The sequence below is a fragment of the Polyodon spathula genome, chromosome 8, assembly GCF_017654505.1.
Source record: "Polyodon spathula isolate WHYD16114869_AA chromosome 8, ASM1765450v1, whole genome shotgun sequence".
Taxonomy (NCBI): Eukaryota; Metazoa; Chordata; class Actinopteri; order Acipenseriformes; family Polyodontidae; genus Polyodon; species Polyodon spathula.
Genome location: NC_054541.1, coordinates 23,160,167 through 23,187,363, shown reverse-complemented (window position 1 = coordinate 23,187,363; position 27,197 = coordinate 23,160,167).

Below are 27,197 nucleotides of genomic sequence, written 5' to 3'. Positions count from 1 at the left end.
AAGCCATGCAGAATTTGTTAAATTATGTATTAAATATGATATTAACCCTTGGCATTCCAATTCATTTTTCACGTGCCTTGCTTAAGGAACTTCAGAAAACTGATTTTGGTTTGCCGTTGTGGTTATTTTAGTGTTGATTTTATTTTTTTTATTGCATTTCTATTAACAAGCTTCTTAAACATTTTTTTCAGATGATCATCTCAGCCCTCAAGCATTAGCTTTAGGACACATTGCTGTTCATTTGATAAGACGAGATAACCTTTAAGAATTAATGTTGGTGAAGTTTCTATTCTTGAGAAAGCTCTCAGTATATTAAAATCAATCTGCTGCTTTGCATAGAGGGGATTTCTGTTGATTTTGGAAAGCTAATTTTGACACAACCAGTATTGATTTAATTTTTTTTACTGATATTCAGTGTTGGTAGATGCATAGAAAAGTGTGTTAAAGCACAGATAATTATGTTGATGAACAGATGGGCATATTTGTCATTAGCTCCAATTTTTTAAAGGAGAAAATTCCATGTAATGTTACAAAACTGAGAAACAAACAAACGTTGATTAAGAGACCTTGAAGTATATTCTCCTTTCAGAAATGTAGTCATTACAGTAAGTAACGACTGGAGTTTACACTTTGAAAGAAGTGTCCTCTACAGCTAAGAACACCGTCTTCACTGCCAACATCTTGCAGATAAACCTTGGTGTAATAACTGCAGTTTTTAACAGAAATTTCTAAACGAGGGTGACATTTTACAAAGAAGTATTTATTTTTAAAAAAATGATATACTAAAGCTTTAAAGGTGTGTGGCAAAGGGGCAATTAGTAGCAGGTGTGGTGCGGATGCAGTAATCCCAAGAACAAACAGACTACAAAGTACGGGTGAAATGGTTTGTTTAATGGTTTTTAATACAATTGTCTGATGATCAGCCAGCAAATAATAATGAGCTATGTGTATTGCACAGTACTGAAAAAGGTTGCAGTCCCATAAACAATAATAAATCTTTATATAGCACATTTCATGGTGGACCACCATCATAAAGCACTTTACAAGAAACGAGACTAGGGTGTGTGAACCATGCATCAGCTGCCGAGTCACTTACAACACCGTCTCACCCCAAAAACGGAGCACAAGTTACTTGCTCAGGGTCACACAGTGAATCAGTGGCTAAGCTGGGATTTGAACCAGGGACCTACTGGTTACAAGCCCATTTCTTTAACCACTGGACCACACAGCCTTCAATAAATGCAGTACTAAACACATACAATTAGACACACACACATGATCACAAGTCCAAAGAGTGCTCTCGGTGCTTGTGGTGAAGTACAATATAATATGTGCTTTATTTGTGAGCAAGTGGTGATAACAATGTTAACTTTGACTGTAGTGCAGTGTTGATCCGGTTTTATGCTGGCCCGTGGCAACAGCTCCAGATTCATGTTTAGCCGTCTGGTGATTTAACAAACAAGACAATTACTAACAACATGATAACAAACACTCACGAAATACATGTACACCGCTTTCTCTGCATCCCGCATGGTCCTTCCAGTTTCTCAATATAAACCAAGAGAAGGAAAAGATTTACGATTCTCCAGCCAATTTATGCTATCACACATGACCACTTGGTAAACAATTGCAGCTGACTCTATTGCCTGCAACTGCTACCTCGTTTACCTACCAGGTCAATACGTTCCTGCAATGGAATCTCACCTTCTTCCAGGCTGATTGGCTTCCCGACCCAGGAAATGAACTGTCAGGCCAGCCCATCCAAAGACTTCCCCTTTTGTTACTTAGACCCCTCACAGGTCGGGTGGGAGATTTCCAACCAGAACTCATTATATTTCTGTCACAAGGTGTAACAGAAAACTTTGTTAAACACCAGTTGTTGATCCTGAATGTCCATATATAATATTACAGATAAATTGAGATACATTACAAAAAGGAAGGGCCTTGCTTGAAACTTTTGCTTGGGTAGTTATGTTTTAAAGGATAATAAAAATAAAATATATAAATTAACTCAAAGTGCATTAATAGGAGAAGATTATACAATTTTTTAAGAGATGTGCAATTTTAAATATGTGTTTTATTATCATTGCAATGCATAAGATTTGTCTGGGAGTGGAGTTGTGTCAGATGTGTAATGTGTAAAGAAGACCAAAGTGTTTTTATAGGATTATAGCTGTGACATTTAGCCAATATGGAACAAGGTCTAAAGATCCCTTACAGAAAATATTGTTGCTGACACCAGTCAGATTAAGTCAAAGTATGAAAAGATCTTGGTAAAATAGTCAACACATATTATTTATGTGTTTAAATGATTCATTAAAGACTTCCAGAGACACAGGTGTTAAATAAACTGGTTTCCTTAAGATATTATATAATTAAATTAATATGCAGTAAATCGTTTCAAGAAGTACATTTGTCATTCAGAACAGTACATAAGTAGCAATGACTAAACAAGCAATATTTAACGCTGTATGAGAGTAAGGAAGGAGAACAAACACAATACATTTTTTTAAATGTTCTAAAAGTGCAATTTCATAGTTGGAAATTGTGATGACTAAGAATGGCATAATCATGCAACTTGGTACCCTTACTAATTTTTAACAGGGAGAATAGTGTAAATATAGACATGTCAAGGTGAAACAGAGAGGCTCATATTGCAGAAAAGACAAACTTAGAAACAGCCAAAGTTCACACAAACATCATATTTTTCACCATTGTGCTGCTATGTGTCATCACAGTTTCTCTATTGTGCAGACCCAGGTAAACAACAGCTGTGCATACAGTGCAGCTATCAGGTAAGAAGTTCAAAGGACAGGATTTATTAACGTTTGTGAGGCCACAAAAGGAAGGCCCCTGAATGCAACCATACTTACGGTACTAATCCCCCCTGCGCATGTGAAACAGCTCAGCTCCCAGTGTCTCCCTTGAAAGTGTGGTCATCTCTAAAAGGGAATGCAACCTCACCACATGAATATGGTAATTGCGATTGGGTCATTAATATGTGAAATTGTGGACATTCAGCCTATTTCATTAGTAATCGGCGCTAAGTTTCTTTTACTCTCAATTTACTAAAAGTAATCATTTCCATAACCCTTTGATTTGATTGCTATTCTTTACACTTGCTTCCAAAAACAAAACAGAAAAAGTGGATGTGTAAGAAAGAATGATGGTTATTTGTTTAGAATCATGTATTTAAAATAAAAATGCTTTTACTTGTATTTTAATAGCATCTACATATATTACACTTTATTAGTAATTCTAACTGAGTGCTAGTTAAGTAGTAACTTTTCCATGCCAATTGCAACATCAAAATTATTAATAATTTTGTACCAAATTGTGGGTTTATCTAGTTCATATCTACAGATTATTACTGACGTTTGATGATTTAATTAGAGCTATGCATTACAAATAAAGTCACATACAAATGTGCTTTCATTGGCTAGATCAACAACACCTGTTTGTGTAGCAATGAGAAATGAAAGCTTTTTATATCTGCATTGGTTTTTAAAGTTAAATGCTCTGGCCTATAGCCTGTACTCATTGTTAAAGGGATGGATACTGAGTCACAAATACCTATTTTATACAAAGCCCTTATAGATACATGTACTATACATGTTTTACTATAAATAAATCCTTTGCAAACTTTAATAGCTGCACAATTCTGGAAAAACAAAACAAAAAACAAAACAAAAGGAAGGTACAGTTCACAAGAAATTACTTTGCAATGCTACGCTGGTGCCCAGAATGTATTTACAATTGTAATGACAAGTAGCTATACTATCAATTATATCTCCTATGGTGGTGTCGATCGGGACAAACCACGTAACTGTAGAAACAATGGTACAGGGCACGTGAGGAAACACACACACACACACACAAAGTGTAAAATAAAGAAACACAAGGAAATGCTTAATAAAACACAGTGGGGAAAAAACTGCAAAAAATCTAAAGTTTCCTATAAGGTGCCAAGCTCTTTTCTTACTAAAAAGGAGGTCCTGCTGCAGGAACCTACTCTCACATACCCTCTGTATAATTTTCAACAGGATCTAGAAACTGCTAAACATTACTTTTGTGGGTTTCTCTAATATAGATCCTGGATGAACATGGTGGTCAAAATGGTTGCTTGTTTGTTTGTTTTTTCAACAATACTCACAGACCGCCAGTCCTGGCTCATTACCTGGGGGAGTGTGTCTGCGGTTCTTTTATAGCGGGATGCTTAGCAAGGACACGCCTACCTGCTGTTGAGGGATTTGCAGCAGACCAATTCCCAGCGGCCATTCCCTGTAAACAAAACATAGCTGGCAACAAGTCTCAGGCAGAGCATCTGGCTCTTTCCTGCAGTCAGGGCTGGTACGTTGTCCTTGTTACAATGGGAAAGAAAGAATCGAGAAGTGATTGTAGCTAACAAAATAATTCCATAAATTGTACCTGTTGTGTACTACCATTTGTTTGTATCCCTGTATAATGTAAACTGTGCCAGAAAAGTAACTATTTGTAACTGTAGTTAGTTACTTTTTTTTTCAAAGTATTGGATTACTGTAACTAGTAATACATTACAACTAGTAACGTGTAACTGGACAGATTATTTTTTAATTGTAACTTCCCCAACACTGCATTTGCTTGGTCAATTGTCCACCACCCCTTCAATGGCATTTTTTCCTGTCATAAACAAACTAGCAGATTCCCCATTAACTAATGTGCCTTCAAACAGCAATATGCTTTCACCCAGTGTTAAGGTGAAATAACTCCGGAAGTACAGTACTGTGCAAAAGTTTTAGGCAGGTGTGAATAAATGCTGTAAAGTAAGAATGCTTTAAAAAATAGACATGTTAATACGTTATGTTTATCAATTAACTAAATGCAAAGTGAGTGAACAGAAGAAAAATCTACATCAAATCCATATTTGGTGTGACCACCCTTTGCCTTCAAAACAGCATCAGTTCTTCTAGGTACACTTGCACACAGTTTTTGAAGGAACTCGGCAGGTAGGTTGGCCCAAACATCTTGTAGAACTAACCACAGTTCTTCTGTGGATTTAGGCAGCCTCAGTTGCTTCTCTCTCTTCATCTAAGACAGACAGACTCAGACAGACTCGATGATGTTGAGATCAGAGCTCTGTGAGGGCCATACCATCACTTCCAGGACTCTTTGTTCTTCTTTACGCTGTAGATAGTTCTTAATGACTTTCGCTGTATGTTTGGGGTCGTTGTCATGCTGCAGAATAAATTTTGGGCCAATCAGATGCCTCTGTGATGGCATTACATGATGAATAAGTATCTGCCTGTACTTCTCAGCAATGAGGAGACCATTAATTCTGACCAAATCCCCAACTCCATTTGCAAAAATGCAGCCCCAAACTTGCAAGGAACCTCCACCAGGCTTCACTGTTGCCTGCAGACATTCATTCGTGTACCGCTCTCCTGCCCTTTTGGCAAACAAACTACCTTCCGCTACATCCAAATATTTCAAATTTTGACTCATCAGTCCAGAGCACCTGCTGCCATTTTTCTGCACCCCAGTTCCTGTGTTTTCGTGCATAGTTGAGTCGCTTGGCCTTGTTTCTACGTTAGAGGTCTTTCATGAAGGCCACTCCTGACCAGACTTCTCCGGACAGTAGATGGGTGTACCAGGATGCCACTGTTTTCTGCCAATTCTGAGCTGATGGCATTGCTGGACATCTTCCGATTGCGAAGGAAGTAAGCATGATGTGTCTTTCATCTGCTGCAGTAAGTTTCCTTGGCCGAACACTGCGTCTACGGTCCTCAACGTTGCCCGTTTCTTTGTGCTTCTTCAAAAGAGCTTGGACAGCACATCTGGAAACCCCTGTCTGCCTTGAAATTTCTTCCTGGGAGAGACCTTGCTGATGCAGTATACCTACCTTGTGTCTTGTTATTGTGCTCAGTCTTGCCATGGTGTATGACTTTTGACAGTAAACTGTTTTCAGCAACCTCACCTTGTTAGCTGAGTTTGGCTGTTCCTCACCCAGTTTTATTCCTCCTTGTGAGGCGAGAGTGTATTAAATGGAATGTCCAGACAGTAATTTATGTGTACAGAAATAAAATAATTTATTTTTATTTTCTATACACAACAAAAGGATTAAATAACAAACGAAAAACAAAATGGTGTGAGGGAAGGAGTGCAGGGGTGAAATCCAAAACAAACTGATGACTCGTCTTTAATTTGTCTTCGTGGTGACCATAAACAAAAAAAAGACAAAAGAAATGTTAGTATTTCAAAAAAAAAAAACCCGCTGCACAAAACCAGTCTCTCCCTCCACCCGTTACTCCTCCTACTTTACTTTCGGACCAACCCCGAACACAGTAGTACGTTCCCTTTAGTATGTAATGTCCCGCCTCTGTAGTCAGTGGAACACCAATCCCCAACCGACACGTGTCCTTATCCTTCACTTGACTCCAGTGGCTGGAATTTACATACTCGTACTTCCGCCCCTCACCAAGGTGCCGCCCCTCAAAAGATGACTTTTGCCATGGTCACGAGATCTTGGTAAGGGAAGTCCCGAGTTGGTTTGATGCCATCTACTGTCGGGAGGCTGAATCACAGACCGAAACCCCTTTGACTCATCACATATCCCACCCCTCAGAGTGGAGCCGAAGGAACACTCGGAAACCTCTAACCCTTCCCTTTTACCTCCCTCCCGGGAAAAAAAATCAGCATTTTGATGTAACTTACCCGCACGATACCTTATTTGAAAGGCGAAGGGTTGGAGCGCCAGGTACCACCGCGTAATCCTAGCGTTTGAATCCTTCATCGTGTCTAACCACTTTAAAGAAGCGTGATCTGTGATGAGTACAAAGGGTCGTCCCAGAAGATAGTATTTTAAAGATTCCACTGCCCATTTCACTGCCAGGCATTCTTTCTCCACTACCGAATACCTCTGTTCTCTGGGCAGTAACTTCCGACTGATGTATAGTATCGGGTGTTCTACACCATCTCTCTCCTGGGACAGAACCGCCCCCAGACCAGTCTGCGATGCATCTGTCTGCAGGACGAACTCTCGGCTGAAATCCGGGCTTATTAATGCTGGGGCCTGACTCAAATTAGTTTTAATAGATTCAAAGGCTGTCTGACACTCTGCACTCCACTTAATTTTATTTGGAGCGTTCTTTTTAGTGAGATCAGTGAGAGGGGCGGCTATAGTGGAAAAGTGTGGAATAAAGCGGCGGTAATAACCAGCCAACCCTAACAGTGATCTCACCTGGGTTTTCGTGGTAGGTACCGGTGAATCCAACAAAGCCTGGACTTTTGAAACCAACGGTTTCACTCTACCCTTACCCATTATGAAACCTAAATATTTAGTTTCTTCTTTTCCAATAGCGCACTTTGCCATGTTCGCTGTGAGCCCCGCCCTCCTCAGAGACTGTAAGACGGCTTCTAATCTAGTCAAATGTTCTCTCCAGGAAGAACTATAAATGACTACATCATCGATATACGCAGCTGCATACTCTCGATGAGGTTGTAAAACCCTGTCCATTAGTCTCTGAAAAGTAGCAGGCGCTCCATGAAGTCCGAACGGCATAGTACAAAATTGAAAAAGACCCTCTGGGGTTGAAAATGCCGTTTTCTCACGAGAGGCTTTCGTTAATGGAATTTGCCAATATCCTTTCGTCAGATCCAGAGTTGAAATAAACCGAGCTTGCCCCAGTTTGTCTAAGAGTTCATCTACTCGAGGCATGGGATATGCATCAAACTTGGAGATAGCATTCACCCTCCTAAAATCGATACATAATCGTAGTGACCCATCTGGCTTGTCTATTGGTACTATTGGGCTACACCACTCACTTCGGGAAGGTTCAATTACCCCAAGTTTCAACATACACTCCACCTCCCTTCGAACAGAATCTCTCCGACTCTCTGGAATGCGATACGGTCTCTGTCTAACTCTTAGACCTGGCGGAGTGATAATAGCATGTTCGATCAAATGCGTTCTTCCAGGCACGTTAGAAAACACATCACTGAACATTTTAATTAGATTGCTTACCTCTTCACGCTGATCAGGAGTTAATTGTTCCCCCATCGGGACCTCAATTGCTGACTCTGACTCAATTGAGGGTCCAAAATCCTCTCCCTCCTGTACAGGAGATATAAAATGGACTTCCCGTTCTTTCCACGGTTTCAGGAGATTAACATGATAAATTTGACTTTCTTTCCGACGCCCAGGCTGTCGGATCTCATAATTGACTTTACCAATTGCTCGAATAACCTGAAAGGGACCCTGCCATTTAGCAAACAACTTAGATTCCGATGAGGGCAACAATAACAACACTTTATCTCCAGGTCGAAAGTTCCGAATTCTTGCATTTTTATTGTAGCTTTGTTGCTGCTTCTGCTGTGCCGCTTTGAGATTGTCATGTGCCAATCGACCGACTAATTCTAAGCGATCGCGTAACTGCAACACGTATTTTACTACATTTTTAGACTCCTTTGACTGTTCTTCCCAGCCTTCTCTTATGAGATCCAAGATACCCCGCGGCTGCCGACCGTACAAGAGCTCAAACGGGGAAAACCCCGTTGAGGATTGTGGTACCTCGCGAACTGCAAAGAGCAAGTAGGGAAGCAGTTTAGCCCAATTGCGTTTTTCTTGATCTACAAAGCGGCGCAACATATTTTTCAAAGTCTGATTAAATCGTTCAACAAGCCCATCCGTTTGTGGATGAAAAACTGAGGTTCTAATTGAACGAATTTTCAATAATTTATATAGTTGCTGAATACAGTCTGACATAAAATTAGTGCCCTGATCAGTGAGAATTTCTTTCGGGATTCCCACCCTAGAGAATATTTTTACCAATTCATTCGCTACAGCTATTGCATTCATAGAGCGTAAGGGAACAGCTTCTGGATATCTCGTTGCGTAGTCCACTACTACTAAAATATACCGATATCCTGACTCTGTTCCCTCCAGAGGGCCTACTAAATCTACACCAATCCTTTCAAACGGTACCCCAATAATTGGAAGTGGAACCAGAGGTGCGGGGCGAACTGACTTAGGGGCAGCTAATTGACATTCAGGACACTCCGATACATACTTCCGCACAAGACCATAAACCCCAGGCCAAAAAAACCGGGCCAGAATTCGTTCCTGAGTCTTTTCAGTTCCCAAATGACCTGAAAATGGAATGTCATGCGCCAATCTCATGACTTCTGACTGAAAAGGCCTAGGAACCAATAACTGTTTTACGAGCTGTCCCGTCCCGGGAGCCCGGGTTATTCTATATAATAAGTGCCCAGATACAGAAAAATGCGGAAATACCACCGGTTGTCCTTCCTGCATATCCTTCCCCTCGATATATCTAACCCGTTTCCAAGCATACTGTAACGTGGGATCATTTTGTTGTTCATATCCCAAGTCAATATCTCGGTCCCAATGGTTAGGTACACAGAGAGGAGTGTCTTTTATTACATGACCTTCCACCTCAGTAACCTCGCAGCCCCGGTTACACTGAATACCTACTCCCTTTCCTTGCCGTTTCAGCGATTGGTTTACTTTTGTGTCAGACCCCTCCCCTTGTCGTCTCAGAGTTCCCTCATATTTTTCCACCCGACGCTCTCTTTTTGTTTTTCTTGGGCGGATTTTAGGGTTAAACAGGTCGGATTGCAACGGAAAAATCTCGCCAATTGTTTTCTCCTGTTGCTTTAATTGTCCCCTGGTAGAAACTAAGACCATTTCCCGACCTAAAATACGATCAAAAAACGGCCAGTCTCTTCCCAGGAGAACAGGGTATGGTAAACATTGCGCTACAGCCACTTTAACGCAAGCTGAATAATCACCTACAATAAGTCTAACTTTAGTGGTGGGATAAACCCGAGTTTCTCCATGAATACAGGAGATAGCCACTTTACCCTGTGGCTCCCAGGCTACCCCATCCAAGAGAGCTTGCCGAATCAATGTTTGTGCACACCCAGAGTCCGCAAATGCGTAAGTACTCTTTCCCCCGACCTGTACTCTTAACTGATAAGGGCCCTCCCGACATTCCCCAGTGTTCCTACCTGTTACTGCTGACCAGGATCTTGTCGCCAGGTCCACCTTTATTACTGGACAATTCCTGGCAATGTGTCCAGGCTCATTACATTGGTAGCACACTTGGTTAGGAGGCATCAACGGAGTTAATCTGTCCTGCGAGTCCGCGACCGGCAGGTTAGGGGGATTCTCTCTCGCCCAGGATGGGGCTAACCTCGACCTCCATGGTCTGAAGGTCTGGTTACCCCCTCTGGGCTTCATTGGTTGGTTGGTCCGAGTTAGTTTAGGGGCAGGAGTGGGGTCTGACCCGGCACCTTCGTTTGCGTCTTCGTAGGCCTCCGCCAGGAGGAGGGCATCCTCGAGAGTGGTAGGTCTATTCCTCTTAATCCACTCTCGATTCCCTGGCGGTAGTATAGACGCAAACTGTTCTATAACTATTTTCTGCACCAGTTCTTGGGGTGTATGTTCTTCTGGCCGCAGCCACCGGGTGCACTGATCTAAAAGATATTGTCCCGCAACCCGGGGCCGCATCCCCTTGGACAGCTGGTATTCCCGAAAACGGCGCCGGTATGTTTCCTCCGTGATCCCGAGGCGTGAGAGAATGGCTTCTTTAACTTTAACATAGTCCCCTGCATTCGTGGCCGTCAGGGCTCGATACGCTGCCTGAGCTTCCCCTGTCAGGCAGGGTGCCAATTTCATGGCCCAGTGTTCCCTAGGCCACTCTGCAGCCTCTGCCACTCTCTCAAACGTAATCAAGAAAGCCTCGGGATCATCTTCCGAGGTCATCTTCTGAAGATTAGGCTGAGCTGCAAACATCCGGGCAACCGCTCTCTCTGATGTTGATATTGATAGTTTTTCTACCAGCTGTCCCAAGAACTGGGCGAGCTGTTCCAGGTGCCGTGTCTCTCTCTCCTCTCGCTTCTCCTCCTGCTCCCTAAACATTGTCAAAACTGTAGCTGGATCCATTTTCACTTCTGACACCACGTGTGAGGCGAGAGTGTATTAAATGGAATGTCCAGACAGTAATTTATGTGTACAGAAATAAAATAATTTATTTTTATTTTCTATACACAACAAAAGGATTAAATAACAAACGAAAAACAAAATGGTGTGAGGGAAGGAGTGCAGGGGTGAAATCCAAAACAAACTGATGACTCGTCTTTAATTTGTCTTCGTGGTGACCATAAACAAAAAAAAGACAAAAGAAATGTTAGTATTTCAAAAAATCCCGCTGCACAAAACCAGTCTCTCCCTTCACCCGTTACTCCTCCTACTTTACTTTCGGACCAACCCCGAACACAGTAGTACGTTCCCTTTAGTATGTAATGTCCCGCCTCTGTAGTCAGTGGAACACCAATCCCCAACCGACACGTGTCCTTCTCCTTCACTTGACTCCAGTGGCTGGAAGTTACATACTCGTACTTCCGCCCCTCACCAAGGTGCCGCCCCTCAAAAGATGACTTTTGCCATGGTCACGAGATCTTGGTAAGGGAAGTCCCGAGTTGGTTTGATGCCATCTACTGTCGGGAGGCTGAATCACAGACCGAAACCCCTTTGACTCATCACACTCCTACACAGCTGTTTCTGTTTCAGTTAATGATTGTGTTTCAACCTACATATTGAATTGATGATCACTATCACCTGTCTGGTATAATTGTTTAATCATACACCTGATTATATGCCTACAAAATCCCTGGCTTTGTGCAAGTGTATCTAAAAGAATTGATGCTGTTTTGAAGGCAAAGGGTGGTCACACCAAATATGGATTTGATTTAGATTTTTCTTCTGTTCACTCACTTTGCATTTAGTTAATTGATAAATATAATCTATTAACATGTCTATTTTTGAAAGCATTCTTACTTTACAGCATTTTTTCACACCTGCCTAAAACTTTTGCACAGTACTGTACAAGTGTAACAGATGACATAACACATGGAAACTCAAAACTTTCCAAGACCTAAAGTAGTATGAGATATCATGTTTTAAACAGAAAATACCTGTTTACATGTATTTCTTTAAAAAACTGCACATTTCAGACTGATGTAGCTTATGGAAGTGCAAAGCTGGTTGATTTATGAAATTATTTTGTTAGCTACAATTCTTTAAATAGTCCTATTCAGAGACAATTCTATATAAAAAATCGGAAAAAGATTAAGGCTTTTGCATAGCTAATGATGGTAATTGGCTTTGTGATTGGTATTAATTACTCAGCACATTATCTAATCTGAACTAAATCTTTAAAAAAAATCATACAATATAAAGCAGAGCTGGGATGTCATTTGGCATTCAGGAACAAATGCCAACAAGTCAATATGCCCAGTGAGTTCTAATTGACTGTCATTGCTGGGGTGTATTATCTTACCAGTTGAGTTTGGCTCTGTCTGTCTATCTGGAATGCTGTTTGTGACCTTTTGTGAAACGGTTACACCAGTCATGGGAACATTTACCTGGGTCCAGGTTTGTTAAAATGTTATATTGTGAGTTTTGTTAGAAGTATAGTTTGATATTATCTTTCTTAAATGGATGTCTTTGGTATTTCAGGGTTCCAATTGTTACTGGAATAACAATCACGTTTGTTATAATATATAAACCCTTTCTCAATATTGCTCTTTGAAAATGACACCAGATTTACACACTATAATAAACTCATAACTACTTCCTTTTTTATATGTACTAAACATGTTAGAGTGTGTTCCTGATCAAGGTTTTAATCAATTTCTGTCTTGTGTTGGGGATTTGGAGACTGGAATATTCTGCGTTTGTTGGGGATACGGGTGTGAAATTGTTATATTTCGTGCTCGTTGTGATTTTAAATTGAGATAATGTAAAAAGATTCCTTTTTTTGTTTTTGTTCTCTTAGTTTTATAAGGAATAATTTGCCCTCACACAAGGGGCCTCTTTGTTTGGTTTGGGATTCATCAGTTTGCAGTCATCATTCTTTGATGTAGATCTGCCTTTGTTTGGTATGCATCTGCTTCAGTGGAGGTGTTACTGACTAGACTGAGCATCTCTGTATGATCTACAGTTTAGATGATGCATATATATATATATATATATATATATATATATATATATACACTACTCAACAAAATAAAAGGTGTAAGCAATCAAAAATAGCAAAAATAACACCATGAACATAGAGTCAAAAAAGCTGTTATGGCATTCACTAAAGAGACCTTTTACATGTTCATCAGAAAATGATGACAGCTGTTGAGATGCATTTTGCACTGGCTGTCTCCGTTTATACATCAGATTTGATCATTAGTCAAGTGGATGCTCAGGTCATAACATTGTTTGGTGTTGTTGGTTTGGGAAACGTGGCTTGTATTGATGCCAAGTGGTGGCAGATGAGGATTTTTGACTGGGTCCAGACTGTCACAGCTGATTAATATGGCCTATAGGCATTTTGATTTCCATAAATCTCGTGTTCAGATGTATGTCACTGATGCTATGTACATAAAAAAATGCCAGTGTGTTATGAGTGATCCTTTGAAAGAATTAAATTTGTATTGAAAGTCTGAAACATTTCTCCTTTAAGAATGAGTATGGATAAAGTGCAGCATCTCTTTTATCCTTTTGATGGAAAACCATTTTGATTTTGCGTTGCTTGTTTCCTTAGAAATGCACCATCTCTGCAGTGAACTGTGGGATTTTAATCCCGGGGAAGAATTAAATTAAAGCTTGGCTGCGGCTGAGTCACTGGGACAACAGTTCACAACCTACCTCTGTAAAGCACTTTGGGATGGTGGTCCACTGTGAAAGGCGCTATATAAAGATATTATTATTATTATTATCTTAAATCTCTTTTCTCCTCTGTATTCTTGATTTTGATTGGTCTGTGTTTGACAGTGTCTTGTAAAATCTTATTGTTTGTCCATGCTTCTTTGAATCAAGTATGCACAGTGGTAGCTCTTAAGGCAGGTCTTGATAGTTTCACAACATGTTCATTGTTTGTTTATAGCCTCGGTACAGGAGTAAATATGTCAGCATCCCAGGTGATAGGAAAATTCGCTTTCAAGCTGCTTCTAATAACTCATTGTGGAACTTAATTGCCATTGATTGGTACTCAATTGTAAAGGTGAGCAAAAGTCAACTTTTCTTGTTGTCATATTAACACATTAATTAATTAATGTTTCATTTAATTTAATACCGACTGACAGGGAGTTACTCACCATTTACTTTATTACTCCTGTACAACAAGTGTATTATAAAAACATTTACAAACAACAGGTTGCAGATGATAATTATCCACTGTTGGTCGCTTATTTTACTCATTAAATAAATCATGAGATATCCAAAGTGTAAATAATGGATTACTGTATAATTCAATATTTAAAACTTTAGGAAACCCTTCCAATACATATCTTGATAACCCTAGTGTTTGCTGTAGTTACTCAGCTTAATAATTTTTTTTTTTAAGTGATATTTGATTTCTCACAGATCAAAGATTGCCATTAATTTTCTAATAGTAGATGTGATATACTGCTTATGTACATCTGTGGCAAAGTGCCCCGCCCCTGTGTGTATTTTGTGTTATATGTTGTGTGTTAATGTTGGTGTATAGGCATTGGTACATGGGATATAAACGGGTCTGTGTAACACTAGTGTTTAAAATACATATTTGTATTTAGGCACAAGGATTGCACAGCACTTCACGTGCAAGTAAAATGTAATAAAATGTGAGCACGGGGAATTGCATTTTATTAATTCACATGCAGTTGTACCGCGACTTCAACTGAATGATTGATTAGCAATGGAGTCTCGGTACAGCTGCATAAAAGCTGCATGTTTTCACTAACTCGGAGTTGTGTGTTTGGTGAGTGGAGAACGGGATTGGAGACTGAAAACCAATCGCTCAGCTCCACCCAACTCCACCTCTCTTGTTTGTTTCCTGGTTCCTGTTTCTGGTTTGACGTCACCCACTACCGCCGCCTTTATGACAACTTCTCAGTACCATTATTCATTGTAAGGGTCTAACTGGGTTATTAATAAAAGTCTATTGCACAGTGGTCCTGCAAACTCATTATAGCACATTATATTGTGCATTGTTCACACTCTGGTTGCTATAACTGAATTTGCTTTAAAAGATACTGTCTGAACATGAGTGGTGACATGTCTACCACGCAATCCATACTTTCCAACTAACTGCCAATGTCCACCCCCATTCTCTTTTGAATGAAAATAGGATCTCTATTACCGATTTTAAAATTCTGCCATTGTAACCTAGGGGTGAAAGTTGCTTTCTGGTTAGTGTAACAGACAAGTGAATGGAAAAAAAAATTGGACCAGGCTCTATCCTTAATTAGGGTAATCTTAAATGGCTTGGTATTATTTTGGTTTCCCAAGTGTACCGAGTCCATAAGAACAGCCTGAAGAAGCTGTCCTCTAATTGTTTTAAAAAAAGTTCATAAAATCCACAATGAAAAACTACACACACTGGTAAAAAGGCTGTGATCCCCTGACCTCCTAGTACATTAAATTACCTGGCCCAGCATGAGGTTAGGAGACATTTATTTACACAGAGGGTGGTGCAGGTATGAAATGGGATTAAAGTTTTGGGATCAACCAGCTACTTCAAAATGGATGAGCTGAGATTACCCACTAAAAACGTATCTGGACCCTACAGCGCGTCTATTACCACAAACCCACCACAGCTCGTCCATCACCGCTTGACCCAGTACAGTGCAACTCCATCACTGCTGGGCCCCTTACCATGGGACAACTTTACTTGCTGTCCACCCGAGATGCATTTGGGGTCTTAAGTTATTATGAAGTAGCTGCATGGTTTGTTTCAAGTTATTATATATTGTTTTTACACATTACCTTAAGTTGCTCTTTCAGTAAAGACAAACAGTATTTTCCATGCAGAGTTTAAATAAGGGACACTTAAGCAATTCATGTTTAAAGCACTTTAATTTGGCATGCAGTACCAAACTAAATAAATAAACTGAAAACAAAGTGAAACATTCTGCTTCCATCTCTAACAAATAGTTCCAGTGTTACACTAACATCTGCTCTGTTGAAAAATAAAACTTAAATACATAAATAATAATAATCCTGGCTTCAAGAAAGAACAAAACAACTCCTAATTACAAGATGGGATAGCAGACAAACAAATACAAGTGCTTACATCAAATTAATAAAAATGTACATAATTTATAAAATAAAGTGCAGTTTCAAAATATATAAAGTAAATAAAGCAAAAAATAATACAGTTAAGATTAGCACTGTGTTACATCAACATAAAAATAAGTAAAACAAATGTGATTACAAAACATGCACCCTGTTAGTAACTTTAATATAAAATATTTAAAATGGCTCTCAAAAGTATTCACCCCCTGTGACAGGCTGATGAGTGGATAAAGGCCCAGAGACAGTCTGCAGTTCAAAAAAATATATACTTATTATAAATAAACACAAAATAAAAGTGCACAAGGGCAAAATAAAGGGATTTAAACACAAAAAAAAAACAGTACAAAAAACAAACTTACAAAAATAAAGGTTTCCAGGCTGGGCAATGCCTTCACTGAATGTAGAACTCACAAATCATCAAAACCCACAAGCACCAACCTACTTCCTCAGCTCCCTCCTCCCAAATGAGAAGCAGAGGCCTCCTTTTATGTCAGGTGGCTGGGCGCTGATTGATCATTAATTAACCTAATCAACTAATCAACCCCAGCCACCTGAGCATAATAAACCCAGGCAGGTAGGGGAAATTAACCCCATCCCTGCCAATTTAAAAAGGGCAGAGCTTTGCTCTGTTACACCCCCCTTGGACTTTTCCACATTTTATTGTCTTACAACATGGAATCAAAATGGATTTAATTAGGAGTTTTTGCCACTGATCAACACAAAAAAAGTCCATAATGTTAAAGTGAAAAATACAATTGTTTTAAATTAATTACAAATATGAAACAGAAAATAATTGATTGCATAAGTATTCACCCCCTTTGCTATGACACATCTAAATAAGCTCTGGTGCAACCAATTGTCTTTAGAAGTCACATAATTAGTTGACTGGAGTCCACCTGTGTGCAATTAAGGTGTTTCACATGATTTCAGGTTAAATACACCTGTTTCTGGGAGGTTCCACAGTTGGTTAGTACATTTCCTAACAAAAACTACATCATGTAGATGAAGGAACATTCAAAGCAAATCCAGAATAAGGTTCTTCAAAAGCACCAATCAGGGGTAGGATATAAGAACATTTCCAAGGCATTGAATATCCCCCCGGAGCACAGTAAAGTCCATTATTAAGAAATAGAAAGAATATGGCACAACTGTGACTCTGTCTAGAACAGGCTGTCCTCAAAAACTGAGTATCCGGGTGAGAAGGGCACTAGTCAGGGAGGCCACCAAGAGGCCAATGGCAACTCTAAAGGAGTTACAGTCTTCCACGGCTGAGCTAGGAGACACTGTGCATACGGCAACAATAGCCCGGGTGCTTCACAAAACTGGCATTTATGGGAGTGGCAAAAAGAAAGCCATCGTTGAAAAAAACTCACATCAAATCTCGGCTAGAGTTTGCCAGAAGGAGACCAAGTGGAAGAAGATTCTATGGTCTGATGAGACCAAGATAGAGCTTTTTGGCCTCAATGCTAAGCGCTATGTTTGGCGAAAGCCTAACACCGCACACCATCCCTACCGTGAAGCATGGTGGTGGCAGCATCTTGCTATGGGGATGCGTCTGGGCCTGGAAAGCATGTGAAGATAGAGGGCAAAATGGATGCAGCAAAGCACAGAGAAATCCTGGAGGAAAACCTGCTGAAGTCTGCAAGAGACCTGGGACTTGGGAGAAGATTAATCTTCCAGCAGGACAATGACCCCAAACATACAGCCAAAGCCACACTGGAGTGGCTTAAAAACAAAAAGGTTAATGTCCTGGAGTGGCTCAGTCAAAGCCTGGACCTCAATCCAATTGAGAATATGTGGAAAGAGTTGAAAATTGCTGTTCACCAAAGGTCCCCATCCAACTTGATGGAGCTTGAGCAATTTTGCAAAGAAGAATGGGCAATTGCAGTGTCCAGATGTGCAAAGTTGGTAGAGACTTATCCAAAAGTGAATACTTATGCAATCAATTATTAACCCCTATTTAAATCCATTTTGGTTCCATATTGTAACACAATAAATTGTGGAAAAGTCCAAGGGGGGGTGAGTACTTTTGAGAGCCACTGTATATGGTAATAAATTCTGAGGAAACTTTTCTAGAGATCCTGAGATAACTTAACTCATGATCACAAAATAACGGAGACCCTTTTTTCCCCCCTTGTCTCTCCATGGCCTTAACAAGCCACCTTGATACAAAATGTGTTAAATAAAGTTTAAATAAAGTAGTTCCCTAACAGCTTCACCATCAGGGTCTGTGAAACCAGACTTAATTGTGTTCATTTAACCTTAATTTCCAACGACTTTGATTTTCCCAAGCATCATAACAATGACAACATTTTACCTCCAATAATTAACTGTACAACCTGCAATCACAGCTTATAAAGAACATATTATTGTAATTAACCATACAGCTGTTTAATAGCAAGGTTTGATGTATTCAGACTTCTCTAAAATGTTCTGTACTTAATGGTAAGAGACAGTGGTTTAGATGCAAGCTAATATCAACATATTTTAATTACATATGTCTGGTACCAAAAATATATGCAGTAACAACAAATTACATATCCTATTATTTTTACACTGCTGCTGTAAACTTAAAAGCTGGTTACTATAGCCAGTCGAGAAAAAAATTAATGTTTCAAATGGTCGAAAAGTAGTGTGTTAAAATAATACTATGTTATTAGTAATGTCTGAACTCTGTTACTACTAGTATAATTGGTTTGTTTCAGATTTTAAGGCATTTTCCTTAAATTAACAGAATTAATCTTCTGCATACAGAACTGTGCCTGGGTCTAATTACGCAGCATTGATGTCTCTGAGCCTCCCCATAAAAGAGAGATTTGCAGGACCGAGATTCCATTGACATTATTACATTTTATTAATACACAGGTGTGGCAGAGCAAAGCTCTGCCCTTTTTAAATTGGCAGGGATGGGGTTAATTTCCCCTACCTGCCTGGGTTTATTATGTTCAGGTGGCTGGGGTTGATTAGTTGATTAGATGGTTAGTTTAAATAACGACCAATCAACTAATCAACCCCAGCCACCTGAACATAATAAACCCAGGCAGGTAGGGGAAATTAACCCCATCCCTGCCAATTTAAAAAGGGCAGAGCTTTGCTCTGCCACAACAGGAAAAACTCACATTGTTCCCTATATGTATATTACTGAAAGGGAGGATCATGACAGAAACACCGGGGCTGCAGAGTTCTGCAGTGGCTTGATTTGTGTGCCTCCTGTTCCACCCCAGGCACGCGTCTGCAAATAACCAGGAAACAAAAATGCCTTAAGTAGACAGCGGAATTACCATATTTGATGCTACAGAGTTCTGGACCAATTGTGTTACGTTTCATGTTTTATTAAAAAGTCTTTTTTTTTTCTTAGAGCATTATAATATGTACCATTTGATAACTTAAAAATGTTAAATTCCCCCAAACCCCCCCCAGTAATTTTCAAGAATGTTACAAGTTGTATAAAGGACACAAAAAATCATAGTTGTGCTCCATTGGATGGCAGTATTAAATACAGTGCCTATAGTAAGAATTCACCCCCCTTGGATGTTTTCACAATTTGTTGTGTTACAACTTGAAATCTTGATGCATTTAAATGTTTTTTTTTTCCTTTGATTTACACAACCTACTCAACACTTTGAAAAGGCAAGATAATTTTTTATTGTGAAACAATAGTTAATGAAAAATAAAAATAAAAACTGAAATGTCTTGGTTAGATAAGTATTCACCCCCGAGTCAATATTTGGTAGAGCCACCTTTGGCAGCAATTACAGCTGTGAGTCTTTTGCATTTAGGCCAAATAGTTCAATTTTTGTTTCATCGGACCACAGAACATTTTGCCAAATCTTTTCAGAGTCTCCCACATGCCTTTTTTGCAAATTCCAAGTGGGATTTTACATGGGCTTTTTTCAGAAATGGCTTCCTTCTTGCCACTCTTCCATACAGGCAAGATTTGTGGAGTACCTCAGCTATTGTTGACATATGGACAGTTTCTCCCATCTCAGCCATGGAATGCTGTAGGTCTCTTAGAGTGTGACCAATGCCCTTCATACCCGGCTGCTCAGTTTGGGAGGACGGCCTGATCTAAGCAGATTCTGGGTGGTGTGGTATACCTTCCACTTCTTAATGATCGATTTGACTGTGCTCAGGGATATTCAATGCCTTTGACATCTTTTTATACTCCTCCCCTGATCTGTGCCTTTCCACAACTTTATCCCAGACTTGATTTGAAAGCTCCTTGGTCTTCATGGTAGTATCTTTGCTTTGAATGCACTACCCAACTGTGGGACCTTAGAGACAGGTGTATTTAATCTGAAATCGTGTGAAACACTTTTATTGCACACAGATGGACTCCATTTAATATATTATGTGAACTCTGAAGGCAATTGGTTGCACCTGAGCTTATTTAGGAGTGTCATAGCAAAGGGGGTGAATACTTATCTAATGAAGACTTTTCAGGTTTTTATTTTTAACTGATTTGTTCTTTCACCACCCCATTTTTCACACATTGAAAGTGTTGAGTAGGTTGTGTAAATCAAAGGGAAAAAAATCAAATTTAAATGGATCAAGATTTCAAGTTGTACCACAACAAACTGTGAAAACGTCCAAGGGGGGGTGAATACTTCCTATAGGCACTATAAATGGTTTCCTTCTTGTATACTGTTTCCTAAATAAGTATTGCCCAACACATCTTTAAATAACATATTAATAAAAAGACAGCAATTACGTATGTGTTCAATTATCAGGTAAAGCTTGTCCTTAACTCATTATGAATAAAGTTTAAAGCATTTAAAGTAGCATTAACATTAAAACATTTGCTAAATAATGAGAAGGTAAACATGCTACAGTTGAGGTTGACATCATGCATACATTTAAATCAGACTGCAATGAAATCAATACAGTCACATCCGTTATCAACCCCCAGAATAGGATGCCTTAAACTGAGGTCAGTATTAAGATAACCCAGTTGGCAAGTATTGATTAGGTCATGCTAGGACAAATATTAAGGTTTACATGATCTTATTTTTCATGCATGCACTAAATGTAAAATATATCCCACTCCACAGTTTCATGAACATGCAGGGGACCTTCTATCAGAGATCATAAATCTTTGTATTTCAAACTGGACAAAAACATACTGGGAACAAAGTATGTATGTATTTTTTTACAAGAATTGGTGGCGTTCTAGTTGAGCACATTCCTCAAATTCCCCGATCACTCAGCTTTCCAAAGCAGCTGCGGGCTCAATATGTATCTGGTGAGCTCAATAAAAGTAACCAGAAACCCAAATATTGCTACCATGAACAGTACCAATATTGTTAACATGTTTTTACATCTTGGTAAATGGTATTTATTTATTTGTTTTGTTAAGGTTGTGTAACAAAAATGAGTGATCACCATTAGAAAATGTTAGTCTACATAAGTAGCATAGGTTTTGTACATAAATGGGTTAAGTAGTAAAGTGTAGTGAAAAGATGGTAATCCACAACCAAGCATGATAAAACCATAATAAAATTCTCGATGAAGCACAGGAAAAAGTGCAATATCACCATGTGTACAAAGAAATGACTGAGCTTCTCTGAGAGATTATTTCAGCTCCCATCTTACACATAAAACTGATAAACAAACTCACAATCACTCACAGAGAACTTGGAGCAGCCAGCAAGTGTTTCTGAAAAGTGACACTGATGAGAACTATAAGCCATTTCCATAGCAATGCACCACATTGAATTAAAAACTCTCACTTCAGCGGACAAGAAGTGATACAAACAGAGGGGACTGCATAATGACTCGGCAGAGCGGAATGGTGATCTTGAATGAGAGGCTTAATAAAATATGGATCCTGTAAAATTACCTTACTTGTGTATCTATTGAAAGTTAATGCAATGAAGCATACAGCTTTATTCCTCCATTTGTATCTAGCATTTTTGAAGGTCAGGTCACCTCTACTTTTACAGACACTTTCAGCTGTTGAAAGGATTACATTGAAGCTACCATGCCAACTGAAAATATATATTATGAGGCAAAATGACAGACCAACAAGCAGATAGAAAGTTCTTACCTTAAAATAATTATTTCTGTGGACAGGAGTTCCCAGGGGACATCGCACAACTGTCCGAGTGTCGCCCTGAGGGGGGAGGGCCTAGGTTGGCCAGGGTGTCCTCGGCTAACCGTGCACCAGCGACCCCTGTAGACTGGCCGGGTGCCTGCGGGCCTGCTTGTAAGCTAGCCAGAGCTGTGTGGTCCTCCGACGCTGTAGCTCTGAGGTGGCTGCATGGTCCCGCATAGTGAAAAAAAGCGGACAGCTGATGACACACTTTTCAGAGGACGCGTGTGTCATTCTTCGTCTCTCCCGAGTCAGAGCGGGGGGTGGCAGCGGTGAGCCAGGTTTAAATAAAAGTAATTGGACATTTTAAATTGGGGAGAAAACAAGAAAAATAATTGCTGATTCCAAATTTATTATATATATATATATATATATATATATATATATATATATATATATATATATATATATATATGTTCATGCTCCCAAGATTGTATTAATTACAAATGGAGCACTGGGTGGATGGTTGCATACAGTACAGTGAGTAATTACTTACAAGATCAGACTCAAATGGTGACTACTGACAGTACTAAATCTGACCTGGCCATAATCAAAAAGGGGGTTCTTCAAGATTCAATTGTTGGTCCATTGTGTTTTTTGCATCTATATATATATGACATGTGCAATGTTCTTAAATATTCCACATTTCATTTATATGCGGATGATGCAATCCTCAATGTCAGCGGCTGGTGAGTACAATCCAAATTAACCCTCCAAGGATTCATTAGAAAACAAATAGTAAATAACAGGTTGGTTTTAAATACTAATCTTGCTCTTGTATCAAATTATGGCATTTGTCTTAAAACTGAAACACAATATACACTAAATACCTTGGTATGGCTTGATTCAGTGCATAATTTTGAATACAGTTCTATAATATTGAACATCTGGTATGCAAATACATAGATAAACTTTGTTTACCATACAGGCACAGGCAATGTTTCTCTCAAGAAGGTCGTTCTCAATTGGTAACCCAAACAACATTTCCTTTAATAGACTATGCCAGCAGTTCTCAAACTATGGGTCGCGACCCCAAATGGGGTCGCCAGTGCCTTTCAATGGGATTAAAAATCTTGTGCAATTTATAATATATATATTTTAGTTTAAGAAACATGTATGGTTATTCTTATTGGTAATCTTCACTCCAAATGAGTTCTCATTTTCTCATCCTACCTTTGTGTGAATGTTCTAAACTGGTTACCTAGCAACCAATGAAGGCTTTTTTTCTGCTTTACATGTCAGCTAATCAGCACTTATGTACCGGTTTTGCATGTCAGCCAATCAGTGGAATACACTTTAGTAGAGCTAATTCAACTATATTTGCTGTGAAGGGAGATCAGAAAGTCTAAGTGTATTGTAGCTTTTGTAGCTACAGGATAATGCTGCATGACCTATTTGCAAACTCAGTGGAAAATGGCAATATTGTGTTAATAGAAGAACTAACAGTATGTTGCTGGTTGCATGACAGGACATAGACTGACAGCCCTGCAAATCTGTTTTCCCTATAGTTATAATGGGTGCATATTCTGTACTGGGACTGACCCCTACCCAGTATCTGTCCATGTTCCTTCTTTGCCATAGCAATAACATTTTGCTACAGCATTTTAAAATGGAGCATTTTCTGAAGAGGAGTTTTGGAAATGGTAGTAATGAAGGGGAGTCAAGCGGCACTGCAAGCAAAAGAAGTGCTGACAACAAGGATCCAATCAGCAGCAAAAAAAAAACAAGAACCCGAAAGTATGATAAAAAAAGACCTGGAATACAGTTTTACCTGGTTCTGAAGTGGATCCACTGCCACAGTGCATGGTGTGTGGGGAAGTGTTGCTTTACCACACAGAAGTTTTCTGCCTGTCACGGGGCAAGGTGCTCAATTGTTGAGAGGAAGTGAGAATATTTCTTTCCAACAACAATCCTTCACTGGCCAAAAAGCTTATAGATGCTAAATTGCCTGCTTTGCTAGCTTACCTGGCAGATATTTTTGATCGCTTGAATATCCTTAACATGTCACTCCAAGGACGAGATACATCTATCCTTACTCTCATTGACAAAATTGAAAGCTGGATCAAGAAGCTGGCCTTGTGGTGTCGCGTAAATCGTGGCAGTCTGGAAGCGTTTTATTTATTAGTTCACTGTTTTAATCAGAGCACCTCTTCAAAGAGTGACTTACAATCCATTATCACCAGCCACCTGGAAAGACTTCAACTACAGTTTCAAGAATACTGCCCTGAAAAGGATCAGAAAGCAGAGGGGTGGATTAGAAACCCCTTTATTACTGAAGCAACTGCAAGTGCTAATTTGCCACTTACAGCAGAAGAAACATTGACGGACCTTTCTCGTGACGAAATATCGAAGCTCAGATTTTCTCAGCAACCTCTTGCTAACTTTTGGAGTTCTGTGCGACAAGAATATTTAGAGCTATCATCTGCAGCTCTGAACGTGCTCATGCCTTTCCCATCTACCTACCTTTGTGAGTCAGGTTTTTCTGCACTGGCTTTACTAAAAATCAAGTACAGGACCCGCATCACTGTTGAAGATGACTTTCATCTTTACCTCATGCACACAGAGCCCCATTTCAAGCATTTTTATGCTGTTGGTTGTAAAAATAAGCAATGGCTATATTTTAGTTTTGTTGGTATTGCCTTGTAATGCATGTTTTACTTATCAATATTAATTATTCTGCAGTAATACAGGGCAGTGGGGTCGCAAAATAATTTTTATTGGTAGAAGGAGGTTACAGTGCAACAAAGTTTAAGAACCGCTGGACTATGCAGATTCAGTAGTGCATCACATACAATTTTGATAATGTTGGTTCACATCTGCAGCTATGGCCAAACATAATCCTAAAGTCAAATGAAACCTGCTAAATAATGTTATGTTAACATATTGAATTACAAACCACTTTGTAGTTTTCCATATACTTAAATAAAAACTGACCAAAAAAACCCAAAAATGACATTTCAAAATCTGACACGAATTACGTTGAAGTCTTTGATGACACAGAGAGGTTGGGTAAAGATGTGTTATGTCTCCCTTTCACTGAATGGTCGGGAGGTGGGTCTTGGGGGGGTCGATCGACCAATAAAAATGATCTTTGCTGTTCCTTCGGTCTTGCCCTTCTAGGAGAAACGACAGCGGAATCTGGGTTCGTAAACTTGGAGTACACAGAATAAAGCAAGATTGCCAGTGTCTGGAGAAAAGGGGCAAGCAAGCCCGGCTGAGGAGGACAACCGCTATAAAGTATTTAATCATTTATTACGAGTATTACAAATATTATTTTCAGCGCCTGCGTGTGCACGATAAATTGCTTGACAAAAGAAACTTATTGTTGGTATTTTTCAGCAAGCTGCCGTGGAAACGAACCTTACCATTGTTGGCATTGTTCGTCCACGGTACAATGGTGCCCCCTTGTGCCTTAAATACAAATTGGACGCCGGTGAGGCGGGCTCAGTGAAACTTTCTGTCTCTCTTGTGTTCAATGAAACTTCACACCCTCCCACATGTTTATACAGTTTTTTTTTTTTTTTAATGATGTCTCAATCCTAAAACTCTAGGCGATGCAAAACATTTGGACATAGCTGTACAGTATAATAGTGCTGCAAGATTTACATTGAATGCAAATTACAACCAGCACCACTGTACACTTTGTGGTGGTTCAATCTGGAGAATAGAATGCGCTCTCATTTTTTCTGTTTGGTTTATATGGTGTACATAAGAAATGCTCCAAGTTACCATATATCTCTGTCAGAGTCACGTAACTCTACCTGTGTACTAAGATCAAATGTACCTACTTTTAAAATCCCCAAATTGAGATTGAATATTTTCCAGCATGTCTTTGTATAGCAGGAATTACATAACATTCATATTTACAAACGTAGCCTTTCCAAATGCTACTTGTACTCCATGTGTCGCTATTCTAGTAGGGTGGTCAACTTATCTTTTAAATCGTCAAAAATGTGACTAATACTGACTGTGCAGCTAGTTAATATTTTGACCTTTAACCAATAGAAATGAAACCTAGAGACTACAAATGAACTTCTCTTGCCTTCAGTAATGCAAAGTTATTGATGCCATGGTCATAGTTCAGAGAGTTGGCCAACGCAAATTCAATGCATATAATGGCTAGATTAGACAGGCGTTCAATTTCAGCTTTCTAAAACTATGCTGGAATGTTAGTGAACTAACTAACAAATAAATGACCTACCAGCTTGAAAAATCGTACCGTTAGTTGGATGGGAAAATGTTTATTTGCATGTAAAGAATTATATTATGTGAAGATTGGAACTAAGTTTTAGGTTACCAATAATCAGTATAATAATTACAATTAATAGTAGAAGATGCTGAACTGGAAAATGCTACCACACTCTTAGATTTTCTCTGGAAGGTTCACAGTCCAGAATAAAGAAAATAAGACTCTCACTCTCTAAACTAAGAGTTATATCCTTGCCTGTTCTTGAGAAATATTATTTGGCTGCAGGGATATATTCGGTGTAATACTGGATTTTCTATACTGGATGTACCCACATGAAACCATTTGGAAAACAATCTGACTATTCACTCCTAACTGGTCCCATTTTTTTTAAAGCTATTTTACGTACACTAAATGTTTAGACAATGGTTATTTAAAATGGGAGGATATTCTGCCAACAAAATAGAAAAAGCTTGGTATCAGCACTACAGGACATCTCTCAAAATGACATGCTGTCCTTTGACAGCACAATCAGTCACAATACAATATAGCAAAGGAACTCTCTCAGTCCTTTCAAATAAGACAAGTCCCCCAAATTATCACAATATAGCATACACACTAACAGCATATATCCAATCAAATAAATATGATTGCTGCATCCCAAGCTGTAAAAAAAAGATCATGAAACTGCAGGGCACAAATAAAAACAAAAGCATAAATAAACAGACAATATTTGCCTTACACTTGTGCCCTGCAGTTTCATTAAAAACCGTTGAATAAGTTGTTTTTTTTAGCCATTTCTGTGGGGCCCT